This window comes from Leptonotus elevatus, chromosome 7 (assembly GCF_054856555.1).
Source record: "Leptonotus elevatus isolate MCC_2025b chromosome 7, RoL_Lele_1.0, whole genome shotgun sequence".
NCBI lineage: Eukaryota > Metazoa > Chordata > Actinopteri > Syngnathiformes > Syngnathidae > Leptonotus > Leptonotus elevatus.
In genome coordinates this window covers 561,067-576,066 of record NC_141245.1, presented here as the reverse complement: position 1 = coordinate 576,066, position 15,000 = coordinate 561,067, and the positions used below count along the sequence as shown (strand labels likewise).

The following is a 15,000-nucleotide window of genomic DNA, read 5'->3' as shown; positions in this document are numbered from 1 at the left end:
ACGCAGTGTTACACTGGACGGATGGAGAAAAAGAAAAAGATGACCAGACAGCAGGGCTTGACACTGTGACCAATTTACCACAAATGCGGTCAACTTTACAGTGTTTGCTGGTTTAAAAAATGAAAATGAAAAAAATAATCCGTTAGCTGAGCGCAAGTGCACGTTTTAATTAGTAGTGCAACGGATCTTTAAGCCATAACTCATTTGGATCAAGTGCGAGGCCTGCTGAAGGCCAGGCAAAATAAATGGCTACCAACTAATCCATGGACATCAATGCAATATGGTTGGTAGGCTTTTATTTTAAAATGGACCATCGAAGCGCACGGTGGCGTGTTTTCTAACTTGACTCGTTGTTACGGTATTTCGTGGCCGTTTGTTTCCCCCCCCCCCCCCTCCCCGTGTGGTGGAGCCTCTCTCGACGACCAAGATCAACACAACTCCATCCCAAAATCATATTCATTTGCTAATTAAGGACACAGAGAAACCGCTATTTAATTACACCGTCATTGTATTATACGGCTGGCACAAGACTCCGGCGTTAGCAGTTAGCCGCTAATAGGAATGTAAACATCGACGTCTCTTGCAAGACGTGCGGTGCATTCAAACGCATTCGGACATTTCATACTCACACAGAAAGAAGTCCATCAATTTAAACGGTAAAAATTACAAATATGTAATCAATGTGGGCTTTCTATCAATATAAAAAAGCTAAACATATCAAGAGGAATGATGGGGGTGAAATCAATTTGCTATTCTACCTAATTACAATCAATAGTACATCTAGTCACTTATGTTTACAATGGACTATATGCACAAAGCACTTCGGCATTCGATGTATGAATGCACCCAACCTTCGAGTGCGGGGAGACTTCAGCGGAGCGCACTGTTGATGTGATGTATAACTTTGAAGCCTAAATCTTTAACCCATTCAAAAAGAACAGGGGCCGCTCCATTCTTTAACACTATGTCCATCAGAATTGTAAAACTTCTAATTAGATTTCCCACAGCCGTAATTTTGACGGCTTGAGATCTGGTAATTATGTCATTGCTTAAAATTATTATTACACGGAAATGCAAACCGTTTGAGTAGCTATTAAAGCTATTTTGTTTTTTTTACATTCATTAATGTAAATGTCAATTATGTATTGTAGCTCCTCTCCCAGGACTACTGGAGTCCACACAGTACCCCCCTCCCCTCTACCAGTCAGACGGTAAAGTTTGAGGTGTTGGATCTTCAGATGGAACCTACCAGTTAACTGGTCATAACTTGTTAATTTTCCATTTTAATTTTTTATTTTAATGATACGTTATTGGATAAGAATAATTTATTAGTACATTAGCATGATATAGCGAATAGGGAGTAGGACTAGATAAGTTATTGTGCTTCTTCCTACTCCTTTTGAACATGTAAATTATGACAGTGAATTATTTTCTTTCGTCAATTTTTCATTTTAACTTAAACTTTTATTTTGTAATGAGTTTATATGTTCAATAAACAAACCAACCAACAACAACTCTCTGACCTGTGGTCTCCTCTTCGGCCAACAGTATCTGACGATCTCTGCCTCGTAAATATTTAGAAGTAGATGTAATGTCTCTCCTGTTAATTTTTTCATAGGCCAGCCCAGGGTGGCATTTCTCTTAATGCCTCTGCTGAAATTAATAATGATTCGTAAATATGTTCATGTTTTTTAATACAATAAAATGACAACATAGGAATATACGTACAGGTATAAGGAAGGTCAAAAGGCTGTAAACAAACTAACAACACATCAAAGCTTAAGCTTCAAAATATAGTACAGCTCTGGTTCTACTGTTAACAAACGGTGCGCCTTTGTAAAGGTCAAGGGATGGATAACATCACCAGGAAGAAAGTGCAGAGAACACACTTTGGTGCTGTCTCGAACGACAGTTATCCCCCTGCTAATGTTTTTTTTTTTGACAGGACAGATGATATTAATAATAATAATAATAACTAGAAAAAGAAAAAGGAAAAAAAAGAAGAAAAAGAAGAAGACAGATGTTAGGGTGGGCCCTCAACCCATACAGCAGCTCCTATTAATAAGTAAGATTAGTTGAGTCAAAGTAACAAAAAAAGATCTTAAAGACAAAATTAAGCTTGAAATAAACTCCATGTCGTTTGTGTGTCTGCCTTACATATTTGAGTCTGATACACTGACTCCAAACGTGTTCAGTCAAAAGCATGGTATAGTGACTAAATTACTTTTTATTGGAATTATTAAATCTTCTTTTCCTGTGTTTTCCAGCTCTGCCTCCTGTCTTTTCCTCAGTGTCCCCAGACCAAACAACATCGCTGGTCTCACCACAATTTTATAAACCTTTACTTTCATTTGAGCTGAAACTCTTCTATCACACATCACACCTGACACTTTTCTCCACCCGTTTCAGGCTGCCTGCACACGCTTCAACACTTATTTTCCACATTCTCCATTGCTCTGGACTGTTAACCCTAAATACTTAAAATCCTCCACATTCTTGGTCTCTTCTCCCTGTAACCTCACTTTTCCACTTGGGTCCCTCCCATTCACACACAGATACTCCGTCTTGCTACGACTAACCTTCATTCCCCTCCTTTCCAGGGCAAACCTCCATGCCTCTAGCTTCTCGTCCACCTGTTCCCTGCTCTCACTCCAGATCACAATGTCATCAGCAACCATCATAGTCCATGGAGATTCCTGTCTAACCTCGTCTGTCATGTCCATTACCAAAGCGAACAAGAAGGGGCTCAGAGATGATCCCTGATGTAGTCCCACTTCCACTTTGAACTCCTCCGTCACACCTACTGCACACCTCACCACTGTCTTACAGTCCTGCACCACTTGAACATATTTTGCTGCTACTCCAGTCTTCCTCATACAATACCAAAGTTCCTCTCTGGGCACCCTGTCGTAAGCTTTCTCCAAATCTACATAGACACAATGCAGCTCCTTCTGACCTCTGGATTTTTCTATCAACATCCTCAAAGCAAATACTGCATCTGTGGTACTCTTTTTTTTGGCATGAAACCATACTGCTGCTCACAAATGTTCACCTCTGCCCTCAGTCAAGCTTTCAACTACTCTTTCCCATAGCTTCATTGTGTGGCTCATTAGCTTTATTCCTCTGTAGTTGTCTCCCTTGTTCTTAAAAATGGGCACCTTCTCCTCCAACTCATATCCTACCTGTGGAGCATATCCACTAACAACATTGATCATTACACCTTAGATTCCTAGCTTCAGGCTCATCACTCTGACACTCTTTTTACCTCCAGGACGTTTCTAACAAACTCCTCCTTCACGATAACCCCTACTCAATTTTTCTTCCTATGTACACCATGATAGAATAACTTGAACCCTGCTCCTAAACTTCTAGCTTTGCTCCCTTTTCCACCTGGTATCCTTAACACACAATATGTCCACCTTCTTCCTCTGCATCAAGTCAACCAGCTCTCTACCTTTTCCTGTCATAGTTCCAACATTCAAAGTCCCTTCTCTCAGTCCTAGACTCTTGGTGTTCCTCTTCTCTTTCCTCCTGAGAACACACCTTCCTTCTCTCCTTCTTCGAACAACAGTAGTCCAGTTTCCACCGGCACCCTGTAGGTCAACAGTACCGATGGCGGTCGTTATTAACTCTGAATGCCAGACGTTTTCAGAAAAGGGATGCTGTGGGGTGCCAGCCGATTTAAGCATTTTGACTGATCTTTCAAGGTCCACAGAATATTTTCTGTTTGGACTATGGAAACACACATACTACCAAATGAAAGATTGAACTCTCATCTTTCATCAGAAAAAAATGTTTGTTTCTACCTTATTCCGTTCTTCAGTAATCAACAATAGAAAATGGTTAGTTTCACCCAAATGCGCTTGTTTTGGACCAAAATACGGAGAAATCAAGCTTTTAGTGAAACGATGTAATTTCATGCACTCTAGTGAATTTTACACTTCTTTTTGTCCATGAATGATGCCACAAACACCTAAATAGTGCTTTACTTCTATAAAACACTACCACCAAGAATGAAAAAGTGTTTTTTGATAGCAAAATACATTTATTTACATTCAACAGTGTAACAATTTGACAACAATTTGGCAAACTATTTACAAGTGTGTGCAACTGTGGTACTATTTACAATTATGTGGATGTTTCAACTACAGTTTTTCTTTTTGTGTAACAGTCCCCTGCGTGCAAGGAGACGCAACAGGATTTGCACTACAGATTAGTTTCACTGCGATTGCCTCTTCGCGTGCAGACGCTACACTTTCTTGCCGGCCGTTTTTTCCGGGGAATAGCAAGTATATACTGCAGTGTGTGTTGCCATCAAGTCTACTATCAGGATCATGATACGGTTACGTTACGGTGGTGTTACGTCTGGCTTCTTCATTTCCTTCAGTTCCTATACCGGGTGGTAGATGTTCTGATCCATCTTATCCACTCCATTCATGGTGGCATCGTAGTCCAGAACCAGTGTCTTCTCCGTGATCAGACTGTACCCACTCCTCCGATGAATATGCATTGGACTCGGGGTACACTTCCTCGTCCGATTGAAAGTCCGCCTGTGTGCTCGGTTGTGCTCCGCGTTTTCCGGCGTCAGCATCGCTAGCCGGTGAGGCTTTGTGACGTGATCATAGTCGCGCGTCAATGCTTCCAACTTCGGCGTCAACCTCGGGAGTCACCATCATCATCGTCGACATCAATGCGCTTTTTAGTATTGATCGATGCTTTCCGTCTTTGAAAAAAATGCTCAAGCATGAGCTGCTTGCAACCGGTCGCCATTGTTGCTTCATCAGCCATTGTCCCCTCAACACTCTAGCTCCGCCTCACATCTTCTTTATTTTTTTGTAATTTTTTTTTCGTCTTTTTTTTTTTCTCGCTTTTTTTTTTTAACTCTTTGACCGCCATAAACGTTATAAGACGTTTAGCATAAACCTAGGGAAGGGCGCCGAGGACGTTAAAAGACGTCCACTATGTTTTTTTTGGTTTTTTTGGAAACGGGTGGAGGAAAGCCTTGGGCAGCTGTGCTGAAAGTATCAGGCAGATCTGGTTAGTATAAGACTTGTTTTGGCCCCTAGATGGCAGCGATGACTCTCTTTGCACAAGGTTGGATGGGCCGCCCACCGTGGGCGTCAGTAGAAGACGTGAGGCGGAGCTAGAGTGTTGAGGAGACAATGGCTGAATAAGCCACAATGGCTGACCAAGCAACCGGTTGCAAGCAGCTCACGCTTGAGCATTTTTTTCAAAGACGGAAAGCATCGATCAATACTAAAAAGCGCATTGATGTCGACGATGATGATGACTCCGAGCTTGACGCCAAAGTTGGAAGCCTTGACGCGACTGTTATGATCACGTAGTAAGCCTCACCGGCTAAGCGCGGCTAGCGCTGCTAAGGCCGGAAAACGCGCACAATAACCGACCGGGTACTTCTACACAATCGGACATTCGATCGGGCGATGGAGAGTTGGCATCGACCAATGCAGATTGATGATGATGATGATGGTGAATCCCGAGGTTGACGCCACAGTTGGAAGCCTTGACGCGACTGTTATGATCACGTAGTAAGCCTCACCGGCTAAGCGCGGCTAGCGCTGCTAAGGCCGGAAAACGCGCACAATAACCGACCGGGTACTTCTACACAATCGGACATTCGATCGGGCGATGGAGAGTTGGCATCGACCAATGCAGATTGATGATGATGATGATGGTGAATCCCAAAGGTTGACGCCACAGTTGGACGCGGCCTTTATTCTCACGTCATAAAGCATCACCGGCTAGCTCTGCTAACGCCGGAGCTCCACATGCGGACATTTTGTCGGACAATGAAGAGTACCCCGAGTCCAATGCATATTCATCGGAGGAGCGGGTACAGTCTGATCACGGAGAAGACACTGGTTCTGGACTACGATGCCACCATGAATGGAGTGGATAAGATGGATCAGAACATCTACCACTCGGTATAGCAACTGAAGGACATGAGGAAGCCAGACGTAACACCACCGTAACGTAACCGTAGCATGATCCTGATATTAGGCTTGATGGCAACACACACTGCAGTATATACTTGCTATTCCCCGGAAAAAACGGCCTGCAAGAAAGTGGAGCTTTTGCACGCGAAGAGGCAATCTGTTGTGCAAATGTTGTTGTGCAGACTTGGTCGACTGAAACCAAGCATTTGGGATAGCATTTAACAATTTTTTTTATCAGAATTGACAAGCCCAGATGCTTCATTTATCATTCTGAACACATTTCAAACATTACCGCGATCATAAAGTTATTGAATCCGCTAAGCTTACTAATTAGCTGAAATTAGATGGCTGCAGAAGGTACACATCATTCATTTGTGATAGACATACAGGCTGTGTAAGAAGTCACTTGATGTCAGTCATGTACATAGAGTCCGTTTATGTCCCGAATTATGTAAACTTTGGATTAATTAGAGCGGCAGGATTCTTGTGGATAATACCGATAGTGACCGCTGGAGGGCAATGTTGTACCGTATAACTTCCAAGGGGCGTTGCTTCCAAAAACACATGGCTGATTCCTGTAGATAGACCAGACCATAAAAGTGGTCTTGGGGACTGATCAGCAGTCTTATCGCTAGTCTGCTTGCTAAACAGGCTTTTAGATCTCGGTAGGCGCTGAGATATGCGTTTCCTATGGGTTGTAAAAACGAAATTCAGTCCCTGCTGGAGGGAAATTCAAAGAGTTTTCCTTTTTGAACTGTCTCTGGTTGGTTTGAGAAAACACAGGGTTAAGGCATGCACAGACATTCCCCAGGGGGAAATGTTTAAAAAGGCAAATAAATAAAAACTTGAGGGTGACTGGCAATATTGTTAACATATGTATGGAAGTGGGCATGGCAAGTGGGACTTGAAAATGAATGGAGAAAAGTTTATATTAATCATTAAATTGTGTGAAAACTGTAAGTAATGTGGAATCAGATGATATATTCCCAGGATGGCGTGAATTTTTGAAGCAAGTTGAAATTTGAATAGTGTAAATTGGAAGCATTATGCGTTTTTGCACGCCGAAAAAGTGTTGAGAATAATAACGGTTAGAAACATATTTCAGCATCCACACAGTTATTGCACAAGATTACATCATCATAGTGAATCAAGTTCATTTAACAAACTTCAAGATGGCCGCCAAGCTAATAGAGTGTTAAAACTTGGAACATAATTTAGTAATTAGATTTCTCCAAGCTGAAGGTATCAAGACATGTGAAATATACTCTAAAATTAATGCACAATATGGCTGTAGCAACCTGCCAAAGTCATCTTGCTATGAATGGGCTAAAGCATTCAGAGAGCAAATGGATTTGGACACGGCCCTGGGATTTATATGCCAAAGGAATCAATGACTTTGTAGCAAGATGGGGAAAATGCAATGAAAACAATGTTGTTCATGTAGAAAAAATAAAATAAAGTAAGTCTCTATATTATTTCAATAAAAAGTCATGACAAAACTCCAGATACTTATTGACTGATCCTCGTATGTGATGTACAGAAATTGCTCACAGTTTAACAATAGTTTTGTTTTTTCAATGTATGATTGCAGATAAATTGCAAGGAGAAGGAATCTCGGGAAATGAGAGCCAGTCTTGCAAAATCATTGGAGATGTTACAAAATCAAACATGACAAACACGTGCCAGTGCCAGTGCCATAGCAAAGTGAGATGGGCCTCAAATGCTGCTGTTGTTGACCTTACAGTGTCACCCTCTAAAGAGATGTCAAAGCATCTGTATACCGGACATCACACTAGTAAGTATCTTATCTGTATTCTAGGGACGAAAGCTTCTGTGCATTTGATGGGCTGGGCAGTGCAGGCTTGTACACTTCACTTGATTCCTTCCCGTTTCTGCCCCACGCCTGTTGTAATGGAAAACCAACAGAACCCGTATGGTGTGGTGCTGGACCAAGTGAAGTGATGTGGGGCCTATGGAAAAGCAGCAATCATGTTCTTACCATTGTCACTCCAAAGTATGTTACACAGCAGGCCTGTGCAACTAATTAAATTTAAATTATTACATTCCACAATTACAAAATCACCATAATCATAAAAAAAAGATTATTAACTCTTTGACCGCCAACAACGTTTAATAACGTTTAGTAAAATCCAAATGAGTGCCGCCAAAGACGTTAAAAGACGTTCACTATGTTTTTTGTTTTTTTGGGGGGAAACGGGTGGAGGAAAGCCTTGGCAAGATGTGCTGAAAGTATCAAGCAGATCGAGTTAGTATAATGACTATTTTTGGGCACTAGATGGCAGCGATGACTCTCTTTGGACAAGATCGGGTTGGAGTCAGTAGAAGACGTGAGGCGGAGCTAGAGTGTTGAGCGGAGAATGGCTGAGGAAGCGAAAATGGCGACCGGTTGCAAGCAGCTCACGCTTGAGCATTTTTTTCAAAGACGAAAAGCATCGACCAATGCTAAAGAGCACATTGATGATGATGATGGTGACTCTGAGGTTGATGCCGAAGTTGGAAGCGTTGACGCCGAAGTTGGAAGCGTTGACGCGGCGGCTTCGATCACGTCGTAAAGCCTCACCGGCTAGCGATGCTAACGCCGTCAATCGGACGATGAAGAGTACCCCGAGTCCAATGCATATTCATCGGAGGAGTGGGTACAGTCTGATCACGGAGAAGACACTGGTTCTGGACTACGATGTCACCATGAATGGAGTGGATAAGATGGATCAGAACATCTCTTACCACCCGGTATAGGAACTGAAGGACATGAGGAAGCCAGACGTAACACCAGGTCACCGTATCATGATCCTGAGAGTAGACTTGATGACATGGCCAAACACACACTGCAGTATATACCTGCTACTCCCCGGAAAAAAAGGCCAGCAAGAAAGTGCACGCAAAGGGGCAATCGCAGTGAAACTAATCTGTGGTGCAAATCCTGCTGCGTCCCCTTGCACGCAGGGGAGTTTTACACAATATACCTCACAAAAAGAAAAACTTTGTAGTTCCACACAATTGTAAATAGTACCACAGTTGCACACATTTGTAAATAGTTTGCCAAATTGTTTTGTCAAATTGTTACACTGTTGAATGTAAATAAACGTATTTTGCTATCAAAAAACACGTTTTCATTGTTGGTGGTAGTGTTTTACAGAAGTAAAGCACTGTTTAGGTGTTTGTGGCATCATTTATGGAAAAAAAAAGGTGTCAAATTCACTAGAGTGCATGAAATAATATCGTTTCACAAAAAGCTTGATTTCTCCGTATTTTGGTCCAAAACAGGCGAAATTGGGTGAAACTAACCATTTTCTATTGTTGATTACTAAAGAACGGAACTTTTTTTTCTGATGAAAGATGAAAGTCCAATCTTTCATTTGGTAGTATGTGTGTTTCCATAGTCTAAACAGAACATTTTCTGTGGACCTTGAAAGATCAGTCAAAATGCTTAAATCGGCTGGCACTGACGGCATCCCTTTTCTGAAAACGTCTGGCAGTCAAAGAGTTAAAGAGCTCAGTATTGTTCATTCGGTAATGTCATCATCATTGCTCTTTTTTTTTGTATGTGGGTGAGTATGTGTATGGCCTATATTATTAGAAAAAAAATCCCATACAGTTCACCTAAACCAAACACCGCCGTCAGGAGACCCAACGGGACCAAAGAAGGAAAGTGAAATCCAGCACCGACCAGTCACCACCCACCGGGCCACCCACCAGAATTCTTCCCCAATCCCAGAAACATCTAAATTCCAACAAATCCAAAAAATAAATAAAAATCAGGGAGACCTCAAGAGACCGAAGGAGACTGAGGAAAGGAAGGAAGGACAGACGAAGACGAGTGAGATCCACAGACACCAGCCTCCACCGATTCAATGACCTGAGGAGGAAGCAGATTGTGTCTGAGTTTCGGTAGATGCTGGTGTGGTGGATCTGGCATGCATGAAAATCTCCACCAAAGCGGGGAGCCGTCGACCCCTGCCAGGACAGGGCAAGCGCAACACCTCTGGATCCCCCAGGCCGCGGCAGCGCCAAAGGACGACCCCCGGGCCCCGCCAGGGCCACCGGCCGGAGAGCAAACCCAGGAGCAGGAGCGCCCCCCACCCCAACACGGCCCGCGCCCCCGACCCAACGCAGCAGGACGGGGCACTACAGGTCCGCCAGGCACCCCACCGGCCCACAACCCACGCACCCCCCACGACCCCCCTGCCCCCCATCAACCCCAACCCAGCCCAGCCCCATCCGCCCCCAGGTCCCCAAGCCCCCAGACACCCCCCACCCCCAGTACCCCCCACCCCCCCCCCCCCCCCCAACAAAGCAGCCGCCCCCCCGACCCCCAGCCCCCGGGGACCCCCCGCACCCAGGTACCGGCGCCGAAGAGGGGCCGGACAGCGGAGCGGAGAGGGCAGCCGCGCCCACCCCACCCCCCGCCGCGTGGAGGGACGGAACACCGGGGGCAGAAGGGGAGATGGGGGCACCGGAGGACGGCCGACACCCCCGAACCCCAGGCCCAGCGGGGAAAGGCCCCGGTCGTCACCCCAGCGTTCTTTGTGAAAGTTAACCCCTGTTACTGAGTCCGCCAGCTCGCCGACTGGCGAACTCTACCCCTAAACCGTGAATGTGACCCCACCCAATGTATATACAAGTGTGTGTGTGTGTGTGTGTGTGTGTGTGTGCAGTGCATTAAAATTAGGAGCAGGTGAACCGGAGCCGAGGGAAATGATATTCCCATGCTCCGATCCACCCGCCTCCCAAGCATGTCACTGAGTGTATGTGGTGCATTAAAAAAAAAAAATAGGGGGGGCGGGGGGGCGGCGGGGACACAGATAGGGGACCGCAGCACTGCTCTATACCGCGGTCCCCAACCGATGGCACCCCTACAAGCCCCCCCCCCCAGTTGTGTGGTGCATTAAAATTGGAGGGGAGTTGTAGGGTGAAGACGGTGTTTCCACCCTACCCCCCCCCCCCCAAAGTGTGTTATGTGCCCTATATGTCTATAAAAGTGTATTGTGCAAACCTAGTGTAGTGAGTTAAGAGGAGCGACCAGCGGGGCCCCCCCCCATCCGGGCAGGGGCAGGAGGCGCACCCACCCACCAAGCCCCCACCCACCCCACCGGGACCCCGGCGGGCATATGGGACCAGCCCGGCGGGGCGATAGGGCTCGCCCCCCGGATACTGGGGCCCGCCCAAGGCACCAGGACGCCCACCAGAGCGGGGCGGGCACAACACCAAACCCCAGCCACCCCCCGGAGCACCGAGACCCGGGCCCTGGATGGAGCCCCCGGCCCAGGGGAGGGGAAGGAAGGCGTACCGTGGAGGGGGAAGGGAGGGGGGAAGGAGACGTCAAGAAGGGCAGGGGGCAGCGGCAGGGCCGCAGAGAGAGGGGGAGAGGAGGAGGAGGAGTGACGAGGGAGAAGGGACAGGGAGGCGGAGGACGGGCGGGGAGAGAGGGAACCACGGGGCACCCCGGCGACCCACAGGCCCCGAACCGCGTCGCCGGGCCCAGAGCGACGGACCGGGCCAGAGCGGCGCCGCCCCAGACACCATGGAGAGCCCCGCAACGCAGCACCCTCCAAGAGACCCAGGGAACGGCCAAGACGCAGCCGCCACCCAGCAGCCAACAGAGGAGCAGACCCGCCCACGCCCAGCCAGGGGGGGACAGCACCCACAGAATTAACCCACTGGCATGCCGTGAATCCGAATATCAACCCCTGGTGCCTATCGGAGGCGAATCCGCTCGATCCCGCTGGCAGCAGCCGGGTTCCTGACTATAAAAACACTTCACGTCTTCTACGGACGCCCACACAATCTTGTCCAAAGAGAGTCATCGCTGCCATCTAGGGGCCAAAACGAGTCATTATACTAACTAGATCTGCTTGATACTTTCAGCACAGCTGGCCAAGGCTTTCCTCCACCCGTTTCCCCCCAAAAAAAAAAAAAACATAGTGAACGTCTTTGGCGCCCCTCCGTAGGTTTTTACTAAACGTTATTTAACGTTTTTGGCAGTAAAAGAGTTAACCCGGGCCTCAACCGATCCGGTATGGAAGTCATATATTTGATTTGCATGTTTGATTTGGTCAAAGTTTTTACGTCAGATGCCCTTCCTGACACAACCGTCTGTATTTATCCGGGCTTGGGCCCGGCACAAGAAGGCACTGGCTTGTGCCCCCTTGCGGCTACATTTATTGGAATGATTAAATACAGACTACAAAGATACATGTTCTTTCAAAGTAGCTACTTAAATAGTAATTTAAAAAAAAGTTTCATGTAAACACGCCATTTGGACTATTCTTACCCTATTAGACTCAATCAGATCCAAATTTGCATCCGATTGATGGGGGTGGGTTAAGACTAGGGTTGTACGATAATGCTATTTTCAACCGATGCGATAAACCAATGATTTATAAGTGCCGATGTCGATAACCGATATGTAAGCCAATAATTGTTTGCAAAATTGACGTGAATACAAATATACTTCCGAGTCCTACTACAGCATACTACAAATATATTGAAACATTGTGTAAAGCACCATGAAGCTGAATTTTATTGATATCTCTGCTTCAAAGACGACCAGTAATTCATTTTGAGCTTGCCAAAACAACTCGTGTTTTAAAGATGCAACAAAAAACTGCTTGGGTAACATTTTGGGGAGACAGTAAAGAAATGTAATTTAATTTTATGTCCTCCTCCCCCCTCTCTCTGCTGCCCTGCCGCCGCCCCTTGCCCTTCTTGTCGTCTCCTCCCACCGTCCCATCCCCTGTCCGCCTTCCTCCCCTGGGCCGGGGGCTCCATCCATAGCCCGGGTCTCGGGGCTCCGGGGGCCGAGTGGGCGGCTGGGGGTGTTGTGCCTGCCCCGCTCCGGTGGGGTGCTTGGCGGGCCTGCCGTGCCCCATTCTGCTGCATTGGGCTTGGGGCGCAGGCCGTGTTGGGGTGGGGGGCACTCCTGGCTCCTGGGTTTGCTCTCCGGCCGGTGGCCCCAAATTGTTCCTTTAATGTTTCCTTCATCAAAAAAGATGCTTAATAACTTAAGAGTCCAGGTCTGAATACATCTACGAACTTATATTTATTCGTACTGCGGCACCTACTGGCATTTAAAAAAAAAAAATTATTCAACCACGTTAACTGGATCTACCTCATATTTGCTCAAAAGAGTGTTTAGGCCTTCATGATGTCATAACACGAAGTTTGTGAGTTGTTGCGAGTCACTGTGGGCGTGGCACGGTACTGTTCGCCAAAGAAGGCCAAGTTTGAGGGCCTAAACATGCACAGAAACTCATGACACTTGGCACACACATCTGGCCTGGCAAAATGAGCAATATTTTATCATGCATTGTGCGATTACAAAAATGACTCACTAGCACCCCCTACAAATTGTTAACAAAGCAGCCCAAGGTTGTACGTTTACGCAAGATCTACAAACATTTTTTGGTATATGAAGGAGCCCAAGACCTACAAAAAAGCCTCTTGGAGCCATATGCTAAAATTAACAGAAAGTGAGCTAAGAATTTTTGAATGTCCGAATTTTGCTCATTTACATGGGGGAATTCTTTTGCCTATTTCTCCTACATGTTTGATCCGATTGACCTCAAACTTGGCCTAGACCATGTCTAGATCTGGTCCATCAACAGGGGAAAAAATCTTTACTTTTACAAATACTATTTAACGGGGGCAGAGCATCATATTTTGTGTTTCATATTTCCTTCGCCATGAAAGACGAAATGCTTAATAACTACTCGGTACATGCTCCAAAAAATTCCAAACTTCACATGTAGTTTATAGTCATGACCTGGAGGTATCTCTATGACAAAAGTCAGTTATAAATATAGCGCCACCTGTTTTTTGTCGACCTTGGGTTGACCCAAAAAATTATGACACAAGGTATTTTGTCCAAAATTTTGATACTCTTTGTAAGTGTGATAATATGATGATATTTTTGATGCCCTCTATGGACAATACAAGCAATATCGTGCTATGAGTAAAACTAACGATGATGTGTATATATGTACTTAAAAAAATGCCAATCAGAGCAACTCATTGCCCAAAAATAAAAATGGACGCTGATTTTTGAGGGTCTTAACATTGACCAAAACTCTTTGAGCTTTACACACTCACACCGGGCAAAAAAATTAAAACAAACCATATATAAAGGAATATTATGCCATTTTTTAAATAATTGGGCTTTGAATGTACCTGTACCCCAATGTGCAAGTACCCCAAAGTGGCCCGGATTATGAGGGCCCTTTATAGCTGCTTGCAGCTCTAGTTTCACTTGTTTCTAGTAGTCTTGTGAATATGTTGCCCACAAGACTTTCAATCCTGAAAATAATTTTGACCCTAATAATCATTTTTACAAAAACAATGACTGAAGTTTCAATAGTGATTATTATATGGACGATCAATTCAACATGAGTATAAAAATAGAAATGGCACTTTCAGTTATGCACCTGAATAGCAGAAGTCTGTATAGAAAAAAATAAGTGACATGGGACTCGAAGGATATGAATTGTTTGCACTTAATAGAGAAAATAAAAAGAGAGGGGGTGTTGCAGTTGCAGTATATGTGGACAAAGCTTATAGATGCAGTAGAGTTGAATGTTTAACCAATGTTAGACAAGGTAATGGAATGTCTTACTATTGAAATACATATCAATAATGCACCTAATATTATGATAAGTTGTGTCTATAGGACACCAGGATCTTCACTTGACATATTCAATGAAAAACTAGCAGATATGTTCAGTTACACAAATGATTTAAAAAAAAACATAAATATAATGTGGTGACTTAAATATTGATTTGTTAAATTCAAACGGACATCAGAAAACAGATTTTATAAATACAATGTATAATAACAGTCTTTCCCCTGCAATTATAAAACCTAGCAGAATAACAGAATAATAGCCACTCTTATTGATAATATATTTATAAATAAAATTGACCATAAAATAGAGAGTGGACTTCTTAAGAATTATATAAGTGATCATCTTCCTGTCTTTGTAATCTTACAAAACTATTTTGATAAAAAAACTAAGCTAACAACTCACAT

At 44.7% G+C, this 15,000-nt stretch overlaps 1 protein-coding gene across 7 annotated transcripts in view; it reads right to left on the bottom strand.

Annotated features, from left to right (window-relative positions):
• brip1 (BRCA1 interacting helicase 1) overlaps positions 1–15,000 on the bottom strand; it is a 125,116-nt gene that overhangs the window by 77,671 nt on the left and 32,445 nt on the right. The gene's annotated exons all lie outside the window — the stretch shown is intronic.